The sequence below is a fragment of the Megascapheus bottae genome, chromosome X (assembly GCF_031878675.1).
Source record: "Megascapheus bottae isolate mThoBot1 chromosome X, mThoBot2.hap1, whole genome shotgun sequence".
Classification (NCBI taxonomy): domain Eukaryota; kingdom Metazoa; phylum Chordata; class Mammalia; order Rodentia; family Geomyidae; genus Megascapheus; species Megascapheus bottae.
The window spans coordinates 10946222-10959188 of record NC_143547.1 but is presented as its reverse complement, the minus strand read 5'-3'; the positions used below and the strand labels follow the sequence as shown (position 1 = coordinate 10959188).

The 12967-nt window shown below is 44.2% G+C and overlaps 1 protein-coding gene across 5 annotated transcripts in view; it reads right to left on the bottom strand.

Annotated features, from left to right (window-relative positions):
- Window positions 1-11611, bottom strand: part of Zfx (zinc finger protein X-linked) — a 45487-nt gene extending 33876 nt beyond the window's left edge. For 3 of the 5 annotated variants that reach the window (XM_090326532.1, XM_090326539.1, XM_090326537.1), the window contains exon 1: window positions 10983-11054. The gene's annotated coding sequence lies outside the window, so the exon portion shown is untranslated. Of the gene's footprint in view, window positions 1-10783; window positions 11055-11524 lie in introns of those variants that run through there. The other 2 variants (XM_090326534.1, XM_090326533.1) reach the window with 2 other exon arrangements.
- Between the last annotated feature and the right edge of the window lie 1356 nt (window positions 11612-12967).

Sequence of the window (12967 nt, the reverse complement as noted above, 5' to 3'; positions counted from 1 at the left end):
AGGAGAAGAAGGCTGGGGATAGGGATATAGCATATAGCACAGCAATACATCCTTGCCTAGTATACACAAGCCGTGAGTTCAAACCCCAGCAGAAGAGAGAATGAGAATGAGAATATATCTATTAGGACACTCAATCACACCAATAGATGTGGTAAACACTTTAGGAAAGTTCTATTCCTATACATGCTAAGAGCTCTGAAATGCAAAGTAGAGTAAAAAAAAATGCAAATGAGAACACCCACATTTCTCTTCTCGCCAGAAAGAAAAATGACAACAAAGATTACAAAGTAGCCCCCACCCAAATATTGGAGCAGTAAGCTGTTTGTTTCTTTTCTCTACATTTTTCTCTGTGCTACTTGTTTTTTGTTTTGTTTTGTTTTGTTTTTGGTGTCCAGTCTCCTCTTCCTTTGTTTCCAGTGCAATTCCTCTTTCTCTCTTGGGACTACAGTCTCTCCTTTGTTACAGACTCTCTTCTTTCTCAGAGTTACAAAAGTTACAAGAAGTTTCTATTCCCCCACCTTCAATATATGTAATTTCACTGTTTAGATTTAGTATCATTTAACTGGTTACCCATTGAAAGCCATCTGTTATTCCACTTTATTTAATATTACAATGCTGAAATACATATCTTTTTTTTTCCGGTCCTGGGCTTGAGCTCAGGGCCTGAGCGCTGTCCTTGGACTTTCTCAAGGCTAGAGCTCTACCACTTGAGCCTCAGCACCACTTCTAGCATTTTTCTATGTATGTGGTACCGAGGAATTGAACCCGGGTCTTCGTGCATGCAAGGCAAGCACTCTACCACTAGGCCAAACTCCCGGCCCCTGAAATACATATTTTTGCACACAGATTTTAATTTTCAATGATAAACTTTTAGAAATAAAATAACCAATCAAAGGTATAGATATTAAAAAGGATAAAACACTGTCATGTTAAAAAAATTACAACATAGCAAAATTCCTAACAAAAGTTGTATAAGAACTTTACGAAAATTAATGATATATATTCAGATTCAAATCCCAGCTCTACCATTGGCTTATATATGAATCTATTCATTCTATAAATTTGATATAAATGCAATAAAAATCTAAACAATCCTCACAGAAATTTAAAATACAACTCCAAAGGAGTATAAAGCAAAGGGTGAAAAACAATTATAATAACTCTAAAGAAAAAGAACATATATTGAGATTTAATTACTATAAGAGCATTACTAAATTAAAGTGATATCAGTAGAAAGAACCAATCAAGTAAAAGTAGAACTCAGAAACTAAAACCTAATGTGTAAATGTGAAAATAAATATACCTCAGGAATTGAGATGACTTACCTATTTGATAAATCCATATGAAAAAGATAAAATTAGATCCCTACACCATACAACTGAGTTAAAAACCTCCAGGTGAATTAATGAACTAAATATTATTTAAACCATCATCATTATTATTATTACCTTAGAATAAGTGAAGAACTTCTTGAAGACAGGATAACACCGCTGTAGATGGGGGAAAAAAGCTGAGAAAACTGGTGCCATCACACTAAGAACTCCTACACAAAGTGCTCCACACATAAAGTTAAAAGAAAAGCCACAGACTAGAAAGATGTACGTTTGTGTGTGTGTGTGTGTGTGTGTTAGTATCTAGAATATGAAATAAGCCATAAACCAAAAGTAAAAGCAATAATCCAACAGAAAAATGGAGTAGGATATGCATACCTAATTAACAGAAAACTCAAATGGCTAATAATTATGTGGGAAAAAGGTCAGTCTCAACAGTAATCTAGGAAATGTAAAATGAAAACAGCAAAGAGATTGCATTTATACCTAACAGATGGGAAAAATTGCAAAATCTAATCTTTTGGCAGGGATCTGGATAAACAAGCTCATACACAGCTGGTGGGAGTGTCAAGTAGAGTACAATTTGGCATTTTAGCAATTTCCAGAAAAAACTGACAATGCACAGACATCTTCAATGTAGCAATCGTATTCTACTGTAATCCCCCAAGGAGAAGAACTGTGTTAATGGATGCTCACAGCATCACTGTTTGAAACTGTTAGTAACTATAAACAGTCTAATGGTCCCTCTATAGGAATAAACTACCATTTACACATTAAAATACAACTAATATTGGTAGAATTACTTGCCTAAAATGTGTGAGGCCCTGGGTTCAATCCAAACATGGCAAAAAAAGTAGAAATTAGTCAACAGATTTTAAATTTGGGGTCTCACAACCCCTTTAAGCTTTTAAGAATCACCAAGTTAGCCCTGCACGATGGCTCATGCCTGTAATCCTAGCTATTCAGGAGGCTGAGTTCCGAGGATCAAGATTCAAAGTCAGCAGGAAGGCCTCAAGTTTGATTCCTAGGCTACACAAAGATAACTTGTAATTTTTTTTAAAAAAAGGCTCCAGTGGCCCAAATCTATAATCCTTCTCAGGTGACTAAGGAGAAGCACAGTTCAAAGCAAGCCAGAACTTAACTACCAATAAGCTAGAAATGGAGTTGTGACTCAAGTGGTAGAGTAACATTTAAGTAGAAAAGGCTCAGGGAAAGCACCCACACTCTTGAGTTCAAGCCCCAGGACCAGGACCAGGACCAGGACCAGGACCAGGACCAGGACCAGGACCAGGACCAGGACCAGGACCAGGACCAGCATACGTGCGCACGTGCGCGGACACGGACACACACACACACACACCACACACACAATGTTTTGACCTCAAGTGCTTCCTACAACAATGCTCAATGTCCAGGCCCCAAATTCAAGCCCCATGATTGACAAATAAATAAATTTATTAATTTAAAGGGCTGGGAAAGTGACTTAGTAGTAGAGTGCATGCCTAGTGTTCATGAAGCCCTGGGTACAATTCCTCAGTACCACATACACAGAAAAAGCCTGGAAGTGGTACTGTGGCTCAAGTGGTAGAAAGAAGCTCAGGCTGAGTTCAAGCCCCAAGACTGGCAAAAAAATGTTCAAGATGGATCCCCAGGAATAACTGGAGCACACTTTGAAAGCCAATGCACTGGATGCACATAAACATCATGTACTCAAACTAATATATAAAATAATGCACACAGTGTGCTTCTGTTCATGCAGTAAATACTTAATTTTTTTGGTATATGCATGTGGATGTATATGAATGTGTATGTGTGTGTGTGTGTGTGTGTTTTAAGACAATGGCTACTTCTGGAAAGACAGGACTGAGGATGGGGAGGGGTGCATCTATTAACTAGATTTGTAAGGTTTTACTTCATTAAACAAGAAAGAAAATGAAGCAAAAACATCACAAAATATTAATTTTCACTAATTTTGAAATATATCATAATTTTAAACTTTAAAAACATTTTTGGGTTGGGATGTAGTTCAGTAGCTAATCACTTGCCTAGCAAGTGCAACATCCTGGGTTCAATCTCCAGTACCAAAAAAGAAAGGACAAAAAAATATACAATTAAGATAGTAGGTGCAGGGGCTGGGAGTTTGGCCTAGTGGTTAAAGTGCTTGCCTAGCATGCATGAAGACCCGGGTTCGATTCCTCGGTACCACATACATAAAAAAAAAAAGCCAGAAGTGGTGCTGAGGCTCAAGTGGTAGAGCTCTAGCCTTGAGAAAGTCCAAGGACAGTGCTCATGCCCTGAGCTCAAGCCCAGGACTGGCAAAAAAAAAAAAAGATAGTAGGTGCATTACTTCTCATACATTGATACCCCTTCTTATGTTTTTGTCCCCATTTCCCTTCCCTACCCCCTCCCAATCATCTTGTTTGCCCCCTTCCCTTTCCTATTTCAAATAATCAAATAAATGCACATACAATATAACAGGAAATATATATATATATACCATTAAAACAAACTAGCAAGGCCAGGTGCAGTGACTCACACCTGTAATCCTAGCTACTCAGGAGGCTAAGATCTGAGGATCTCAGTCCAAAGCCAGCCACTAAAGTTGGTGAGCCTTGTCTCCAATTAACCACCAGAAAACCAGAAGTGGCGCTGTGGCCCAAGGAGTAGCTTTGAGCTGAAGAGCTCAGGGACAGTGCCCAGGCCCAAAGTTCAATCCCCAAGACTGACCAAAAAAAGTATATTGGGGGGGGGGCAGGAGTTTGACCTAGTGGTAGAGTGCTTGCCTAGCATGCATGATGACCCAGGTTCAATTCCTTGGTACCACATTCATAGAAAAAGCCGGAAGTGGTGCTCAAGTGCCAGAGCAGTAGCCATGAGAAAGCCTGAAGACAGTGCTCAGACCCTGAGCTCAAGTCCCAAGACTGGCATGCATATATATATATATTTCCTTTTTTTGTGTGTCATTCTTGGGGCTTTACATCAGGGCCTGGGCACTGTTCCTGATACTGCTGTACCAGTAGCTTTTTAGTGATTGGAAATAAGAGTCTCATGGACTTTAGTGCCTGGGCTGGCCTTGAACCACAATCCTCAGATTTTAGCCTCCTGAGTAGCTAGGATTACAGGTGTGAGCCACAGCACCAGGCTCTATTTTTTTAACTATTTTTTTTGTTTCTTCCTTTTTGGTACTGGGGACCTAGCCCACCTCTAGCGGGACCACCTGTAGCTTTTTAGTGATTCAGTGGACATAAAGAGTTTCACAGACAGAAACTTTCCTGCCCATGCTAGCTTACAACTGTAGTCCTCAAATCTCAGCTACCTAAATTGCTAGGATTAGAAGCATGAGCCACTGGCAACTGGCTAAATATATTTTATAAAAACCTAATGGTTGCATACTCTATGACCATTGTTTCTTTAAAGTATAATTCCCTTTGAGTAAAATATAGTCAAAAGACAACTGAATTTTATAAAATGTTGTTTGGAAAAGCAATTTGGCATTTGCTTAGTTGGCCATATTCCAATCAGTTAAAGGGTGGGAGAGGTTATTCAGTGCCTGGGTTTGACCTGCTGCCCTAATGAAAAGTGTGTCTTAATATGAATACCCTTTGGTCAAAGAACACACTGACTAGATTAATTGATTTTGGATAGTTGGAAACTATTCAACTACAACAAATTTACTTCACCGATAATTGAGGTAATTGTTTTTGGAGATAATGATTATATGCCAGGTACTGCTTAGGGACAAACACAAATGAGAACCTCTCTATATTCAGTTTAGGAGATACAAACATACATACAGTTAAAACCTAAAAGATTAAAGATTAGCTGGGCACAGGTGGCTAACACATGTAATTCTACCTACTTAGAAGGCTCAGATCTGAGAATCATGGTTCGAAGCCAGCCCGTGCTGAATAGTCCCCGTAAGACTCTTCAATTAACCACCATAAAAGTGGAAGTGGAGCTGTGGCTCCAAGTGGTACAATGCTAGCCTCAAGCAAGAGATCAAGGACAGTACCCAGGCCCTGAGTTCAAGCCCCATGACTGACCAAAAAAAAACCCCACATGTTAACAAGCATTTCTCTAAGGGGTGAAGAAGAATGAGCCTGGAAAAAGGATAGTGGTATTTACAGAAAAAAAAATTAAAAACCATGGCTGGGATGTAGTACAGTGGAAAAGCACTTGCCCTAGCAAGTGCAACACCCTAGGCTAGGTCCCCAGTACCAAAAAGGGAGAAACAAAAAAAAAAGTTAAAAAAAAAAAACAATAGAGCCCGGTGCCGTGGTTCACACCTGTAATCCTAGCTACTCAAGAGGCTAAAATCTGAGGATTGCGGTTCAAGGCCAGCCCAGGCACTAAAGTCCATGAGACTCTTATTTCCAATTAACTACCAGAAAACTGGAACTGGCACTGTGGCTCAAGGGGTAGGGTGAAGCCTTGAGATGAAGAGCTCAAGACATCGCCCAGGCCCAAAGTTCAAGTCCCATGACTGACCAAAAAAAAAAAACACAAACAAACCCAAAAACAAAAACACAGTAGACATTTCAGGGGATTAACTTTTTTTTTCTAGACGTAGTATTGGGCATCTATCATGTGCCAGATAAATTTGCCCAGTTTAAGACAGCTTTGACCCATGAGTAGACCCAGTCAGTGTGTAAATAAAAATATCAGACAAGAACCTAGAAGAGTAGACATTTTTTTTTTTTTGGCCAGTCCAGGGCTTGGGCTCAGGGCCTGAGCACTGTCCTTGGACTTTCTCAAGGCTAGAGCTCTACCACTTGAGCCTCAGCACCACTTCTGGCTTTTTTCTATGTATGTGGTACCAAGGAATCGAACCCGGGTCTTCATGCATGCTAGGCAAGCACTTTAACCACTAGGCCAAACTCTCGGCCCCAAGAGTAGACATTTTTAAAGACATATAAGGGAGGGGAGAAGATTCAAGAGAAAGGAAGAATTGACCTTGAGAAAAATCTCACCAGAGAAGGCAGAGATTATATTTTAATGACACATGTGGTATAACTTTCCAAATTTGGGAAGTATTGGATTTAGGTATAAGTGCATAGAAGACAAACGAAAGTATTGGTGAAAAGAAATATGATAGGCGAGGTTTTTGTGAGAAGAGCAAACCAAAGAATATTTATTAAGAGATGGAAAGGTGCCAACATGTTTGAGGTTAATGATACAAGAGAAAGCACCCTTGACAGAGCTCAGTTCCAAAGGAGCAAGCAGGCACCAAGAGCGCAGCTTGGCTGGAGGAGAGGCAAAAGGACAAAGATAGCTTTAGACAGATAGTGTGAAAGCATCGCAAGGAGGGAGGAAAACTCAATTGTTTATATCATGTGGCTACTTAGCAACTTCTCCATTAAGTAAAAAAGTAGGCAATCCTAGCCAGGTGTGAAGTACATACTTATAACTTTGGCGCTGAAGCTGAGGCCAAAGCATCCAAAGTGCCAGTCCAGCCTGGGCTACACAGTTAGATCCTGCCCAAAAATAAATAAAATAAAATAAATTTAAAAACCTGAATTGCAGGGGACAGGAACCTAACCTAATAGTAGAGTGCTCACCTCTCATGCACGAAGCCCTGGTTTCAATTCCTCGGTACCATATACACAGAAAAAGCCAGAAGTGGCACTGTGGTTTAAGTCGCAGAGCGCTAACCTGGAGCAAAAAGTGTCTAAGGACAGCGCCCAAGCCCTGAGTTCAAGCCCCAGGACTGGCCAAAAAAAAAAAAACTGAATTGCCAGTGGGCACAAAAACAACAACCTACAGAAGATTTTTTGGAAATGAGAACTGGCACCTATCTGGAAAATAATGCATAAAAACTTAAGACAAATATTTATTTATCCAAGATGGATGGCTAACAAGCCCTTTCATTTTTTTTTTTTTGCATTTAACCATTTCTCATGGAAAACAAACACTACGCTTATTTTCCTAATCATACAACGGGTCCAATTTAATATTAATCACAAACATCCACTGTGGATATACTGTCTGGCTACACACACATACATAGACACACAACAACAGGTCGGGTGCTGGTGGCTCATGCCTGTAATCCTAGCTAATCAAGGGGCCAAGATTTGTGGATCCCTCTTTGAAGATAGAAGCCCAGGCAGAAAAGTGTGTGAGACTCTCATCTCCAATTTAACTATCTAAAAAATTGGAAGTGGAGCTCTGGCTCAAACTATTAGAGTGCTAGCCTTGAGCAAAAAGTTCACCCAGACCCTGAATTCAAGCACATGCACATGTGTGCGCACGCTCACACAAAAACAAAAAAACAGATTCCATTTTTTTTGAGCAGTCCTGGGCTTGAGCTCAGGGTCTGAGCACTGTCCTTGGACTTTCTCAAGGTTAGAGTTCTACCACTTGAGCCTCAGCACCACTTCCAGCTTTTTTCTCTGTATGTGGTACCAAGGAATCGAACCTGGGTCTTCGTGCATGCTAGCAAGCACTCTACCACTAGGCCACACTCCCGGCCCCAGGTTCTATTTTTTTTTAAGGAGGGGGAAACAGATGAGTTAGTGGGAGTAGATTCTCTGAAGACAAGGGAATTCCCAGATGGACATCCCAAAACAACAGCTCTTCATAGCTTTTTTTTAAAGGTTGGTTTAAAAAATAGCTCTACTATGTCTTTTCCAGCTGATAAAATATAAAAGGAACTGGTTTTCTAAATCTGTTTCCCCTTAAGACCTAAACTAGCGCAGCCCAACTTACATCTTGCTTCTAGCCAGCCTTATGACATGTGCTGTTGCTCAGACTTTTCTGAAGGATACCCTTCCTGATAAACTCTCAAGGTCTCTCTGCAAAGTCCCTCTGCTCCTTTTGCAAAACTACTCTCATCTGTTGTGGCACAAAGACAGAAAAACCTGGCCAAAAGTGTGGCCTAGTGGTAGAGTGCCCGCCCAACATGCACGAAACCCTGGGTTCGATTCCTTGGTACCACAAACAGAAAAGTTAGGAAGTGGTACTGTGGCTCAAATGGTAGTGCGCTACCCTTGAGAAAGCTCAGGACAGTGCCCAGGCCCTGAGATCAAGACCCAGGACTGGTAAAAAAAAATGAATTAACCAAAACTACTTAACCCTCAGGTTTATATAATAAAGTTCTAGAAAGTATTCCCCACGTGTGCATCTAGATTAGTCAAATATTAATCCAAACAAGAGCGTGAAGGCTTCTCTAACAAAAGGAGGGTTTACTTTTTGGCAAAGAGGACACAAACTATAAAGGACATTCCAAGGCCACTATTCTCTTAATAATCACTCTTTCAACCTTTTCAAAACTTCTTTTAAAAAACAAAACAAAATGGGGACAAACACATGATAAGGGGTATCAATGTGTGAGAAGTAATGCATCTACTGTCTGGTGAATATAACTGTAACCCCTCTATACATTACAATTTAAAAAAACTACCATAGGAACACTTACAGATTCTTTTTTATGTTTTTGTTTGTCAGCATTAGTCCTATAATCTTCAGCCAGGGTAAATGAAATATTAGAAACTCCTTTTTGTTTACCACAGAAATAACAATTGAGCAACTGTTTATTATTAGATGGAAAATTAGGATAGAAAAAAAATCAGCTAATTCAAAAGGTAACAAATCTCTTAATTCCGTGTGTAACCTTGTCCTTAATCATGAAAAACTGATCAATTTCAGACTTTGGGTATTTGAATCTGAAATCTGTCCTAGTCCAATTATCATAAAAATCAATTACCATGGGGCTGGGAGTTTGGCCTAGTGGTAGAGTGCTTGCGTAGCTTTCACCCGGTTCAATTCCTCAGTACCACATACATAGAAAAAAAGCCGGAAGTGGTGCTGAGGCTCAAGTGGTAGAGCTCTAGCTTTGAGAAAGTCCAAGGACAGTGCTCAGGCCCTGAGCTCAAGCCCAGGACCGACAAAAAAAAAAAAAAAATCAATCCCGCGCAAGCATCATCCCCGGTCTGCTCGCTCCTACTAGGCTTTCCAGCAGCCATCCACCCTCCTGGCTACCTTTCCCACCATCCTCTACCTGTGCACCAAGCATTTCAGCCTCCTTGTCAATATCGCTTTTTCCAGAAGCTTCACCCTTGAAATGCCCTTTGCCCACCCCCGCCAGTACCTAACAACGTCCTGTCTCCACAATTTCAAACCCTTCCTTGACTGACGTTCCAAACAGAAATCTGGTCTTTAATTAGAAAAAAAAATCTCCTTAATCGGCTATACCTTTCCGGCAGTATTTAGTGCTTTAGTGCTAAGTTCACCAGTTGTCACGCTCCACCTCTGAACGACGACACAAAACAAAACCAGCAAAAACCTCCTTTTATCTTTCTTAGGCACCTAGCACCAGGCATCTCCAACCCTGGGAAAGTTGTGTGCCGTGTGCAAGCTGCTCAAGAACTTTTAGGCAGGGAACTCCACTTGAAAACGTCACCGAGAAAGCCTTCAAGATACTGTAACTACTGCATCACCTTTTCTCGTCTTCGATTCAAAACCAAGTAACATTGTGCCCCTTTCTTATGCCTTCTGAAGACTAAAGAACACGTCTGTAAACAAGAAAGTTTCCCCAGAAATGAATACAAAAGACTCCTTGAAATTCTTTATTCTTCCGCTTTCGTGCCGGGCATTTTCCCCGCTTATTGGTCACAGGAACGGTGAGAACTTTCCCATCAGGTTTTCTTGTTACACATAGAAGGCAATGATTGGTGGAAAACCACCGCAAGGAGGTCACCCTCACCGCCATGTAGGACTTTAAAACAACAAGCAAATTTGGCCTGTGTCCCCCCCCACCGCCGTCCCCGGTTGCCACCCGCCAGATCGCTCTCAGGTGGCTCCGGACGCCATGGAGGAAAGACTGGAAGCCGGGAGCTTAGTTACATTAGGCGACATGGCTCCCGCGCCCGGGAGGCGACGATGGTCGCCTGAGGCAGCTCCGCTGAAAGGCAGCGGAAACAGCAACTAGTCACGGGGCTGTGGGAGGCAGGGCAGGAAGGTGGCGCTGCCGCCTTACGCCTGGAACCTAAGCGCTCATGGCAGCGAGGGCAATGGCCGCCATAGGGAGCGAGCACGCCCCTCTGCGCGCACACGCCACTGCGCCAAGGCTCCGGTGTCCGTCACCGGCGGCGACGGCACCGCCGTCGCCCGCTCTCCCACCCCCCCTCACGGGCTGTAGCGGAATTTTCTCTCCAGACACCGCCTTCAAGATGGCGGCTCCCCCTCCCGGCAACCCCCTCAGTCGTTCCCTGCAGCAGGCGCCGAGATGCCGCCATTTTGTCCCCCGTCCCTCCCGCCCCCCCCTCGCCGATATTTACATAGCGAAAATCGGCCCGGCCGGCCTGCGGCCTTCACCTCACGCCTGCAGCCTTCGCCTCCTCGCCAGGCCTCGCCCCCGCGCGGTGCCCTGGGTCGGCCGCGGCGCCCACCCAAGACCCCTCCACAGCCTCCCGGACCGCCGGGCAACCCAATCCCAACCCCCGCCTGCTTACAGAGCGCGCCTTCGCCGCCGCTCAAGGCAGTCCGGCTCCTCCCTGGGCCTAACTGCGGCCTCCTCAGGGCCTGCTCGGCGCCGCGCGCCACGCCGCCTGGCCTACCACGGAAGGGCGCCTTGCGGGCCGCCGACCAGGCCGAGACCAGGCCGCCGGGCGCGCACTAGGCCCCACGGCCGCGGCGACACCCGGGACTCACCGAACGGGCGTACGAGCGGTCGCCGACGGTGGCGGGTGCAGCAGGCCGGCCTTTCTCTGGAGCACTGGGCCGGGCTCCGGCTGGTGGGGCGGGCGGAGGGAGGGAGGAGGGGCCGAGCTCGGAGCTGACAAAAAGCGGCCCAGCTCCCCGGCACGGGCCCGCCGTCAGCACGTCACGTCACCGCCCGGGAGAGAGACCCAGGAAAATGCGGAAGGGTTGATAGGCCCCCTCCTCCGCCCGGAGGGTCCCCCTGGCGCCCCGGGTCGGCGCCGCTTACGCCCCGCGACCGGGAAGCCCAGTGGCCTCACTGTGGCGGGGTCTCCGGCGGCCTGAGTCGCCGTGACAGCGCCCCCCTTCTTTCCAACTCCTCCGCGCTCCCTCCCGCCACCGCCGCCACCAAACGCGCTGCAGCCGCCGCCTCGGCCGTAAAGCCCGCGCGAGGCCGCGGTCCGCCGACCCCGAGGAGAGGCAGGAGGCCCCGGCCGCCCCCCACCTTGTCCTTGGGCCGCGGCCGCCCCCCGGGGGCCTCCTGGGAGACCTACCGCCTCGTCGCGTCGGTCCTGGCCGAGGCGCCAGCTCGAGTTGTTTGGAGGCCCTCAGACCCCCGCCCGCAGTAAATGTGTTTTCTCCATCCCCGTGGCTAGGGGAAGAAGATAAATTTAGCAATCCCCGCCGTCCCCTGCTTTCCCTTAAAAAAAAAATCCTCGAAACATTAAAATGAAAATGGGTTTGCCAGTTTAAAAGGGTGTGCAGGCTGCGGGGGGAGGTGGAGGATTGCCTTAGAACAACTCCCAAGCCCCTACATTTTTTAATGAAAAGGCTTTTCAGTCAGCGAGGCAAGTTAATTTCATTAGTGGGGGAGTGCAATGAGGAAAAAGGTTATGGTTTTGCACATTGTAGCAAACAGGGATTTTTAGGGATATACATGCTATATACCTGTGTTTTAACAGTTGAGAGCACATGAAACATAAGTCCTGTGTAACTGTTGCATAAACAATGAGTTTTTCCACAGGCTTCCATAAATATCCATTTAAAAAAAAAACTGTTTAAACAAGCCTTCAAAGAAGTTTGTTTGTGAGAGGAGGAAATGTATTTGTTTCAACAAAGCACTTATCACCTTTCGACGTGTATTTTGTGCTTTTCTAAGTTCACGTTTTTAGGCTGTATTTCTGTACTAAACTTGGGATTCAGCTATGTAAAGAAGTCAAATAGTGCAGTCTTTCCATTAACCCAGAGTCGGACACATTATTTCTTCAAAGCTCTAAATAGTTAAACAATAACAAATACATATATAAAAAGTAACAACCACATTAGGGAAAATATTTAAATACAGATACCATGTATACAGAACTTCAGCTTTGATTTTTTTTCCTCCTAAAGATTAAATTTTAGGGCCGGGAGTTTGGCCTAGTGATTAAAGTGCTTGCCTAGCATGCATGAAGACCCGGGTTCGATTCCTCGGTATCACATACATAGAAAAAAGCCGGAAGTGGTGCTGAGGCTCAAGTGGTAGAGCTCTAGCCTTGAGAAAGTCCAAGGACAGTGCTCAGGCCCTGAGCTCAAGCCCAGGACTGGCAAGAAAAAAAAGATTAAATTTTACTTTTGCATATAGTAAGTACTCTTTCTTCATCATTTATAGAAAATTCCTTCAGGCTTGTGATAGAGTGCATTTACATGAATATAAATAAAGCTAAGGAATATTATCTCAAGTAAATAAAACTGAGCAGTGTTACTTCAAGTGAAAGAAACAAAACCAGCCTGTTGGCTGATATCTACAGTCCCAGCTATACTGGAGGCTGAGGCAGGAGGATAACTTAAGCTAAGCTCAGGCATTCAAGACAAGCCCAAAATACAATGGGGTGCTGTCTCAAAGAGAGGGGGGGGAGGAATAGTTTGTATTATACAGTCTCTGCCAGGAATAGGGTCTCTTACTCATTTATGCAACTGAAAATCCCACCCTTAAGACACAAAATCCTCATACCAGC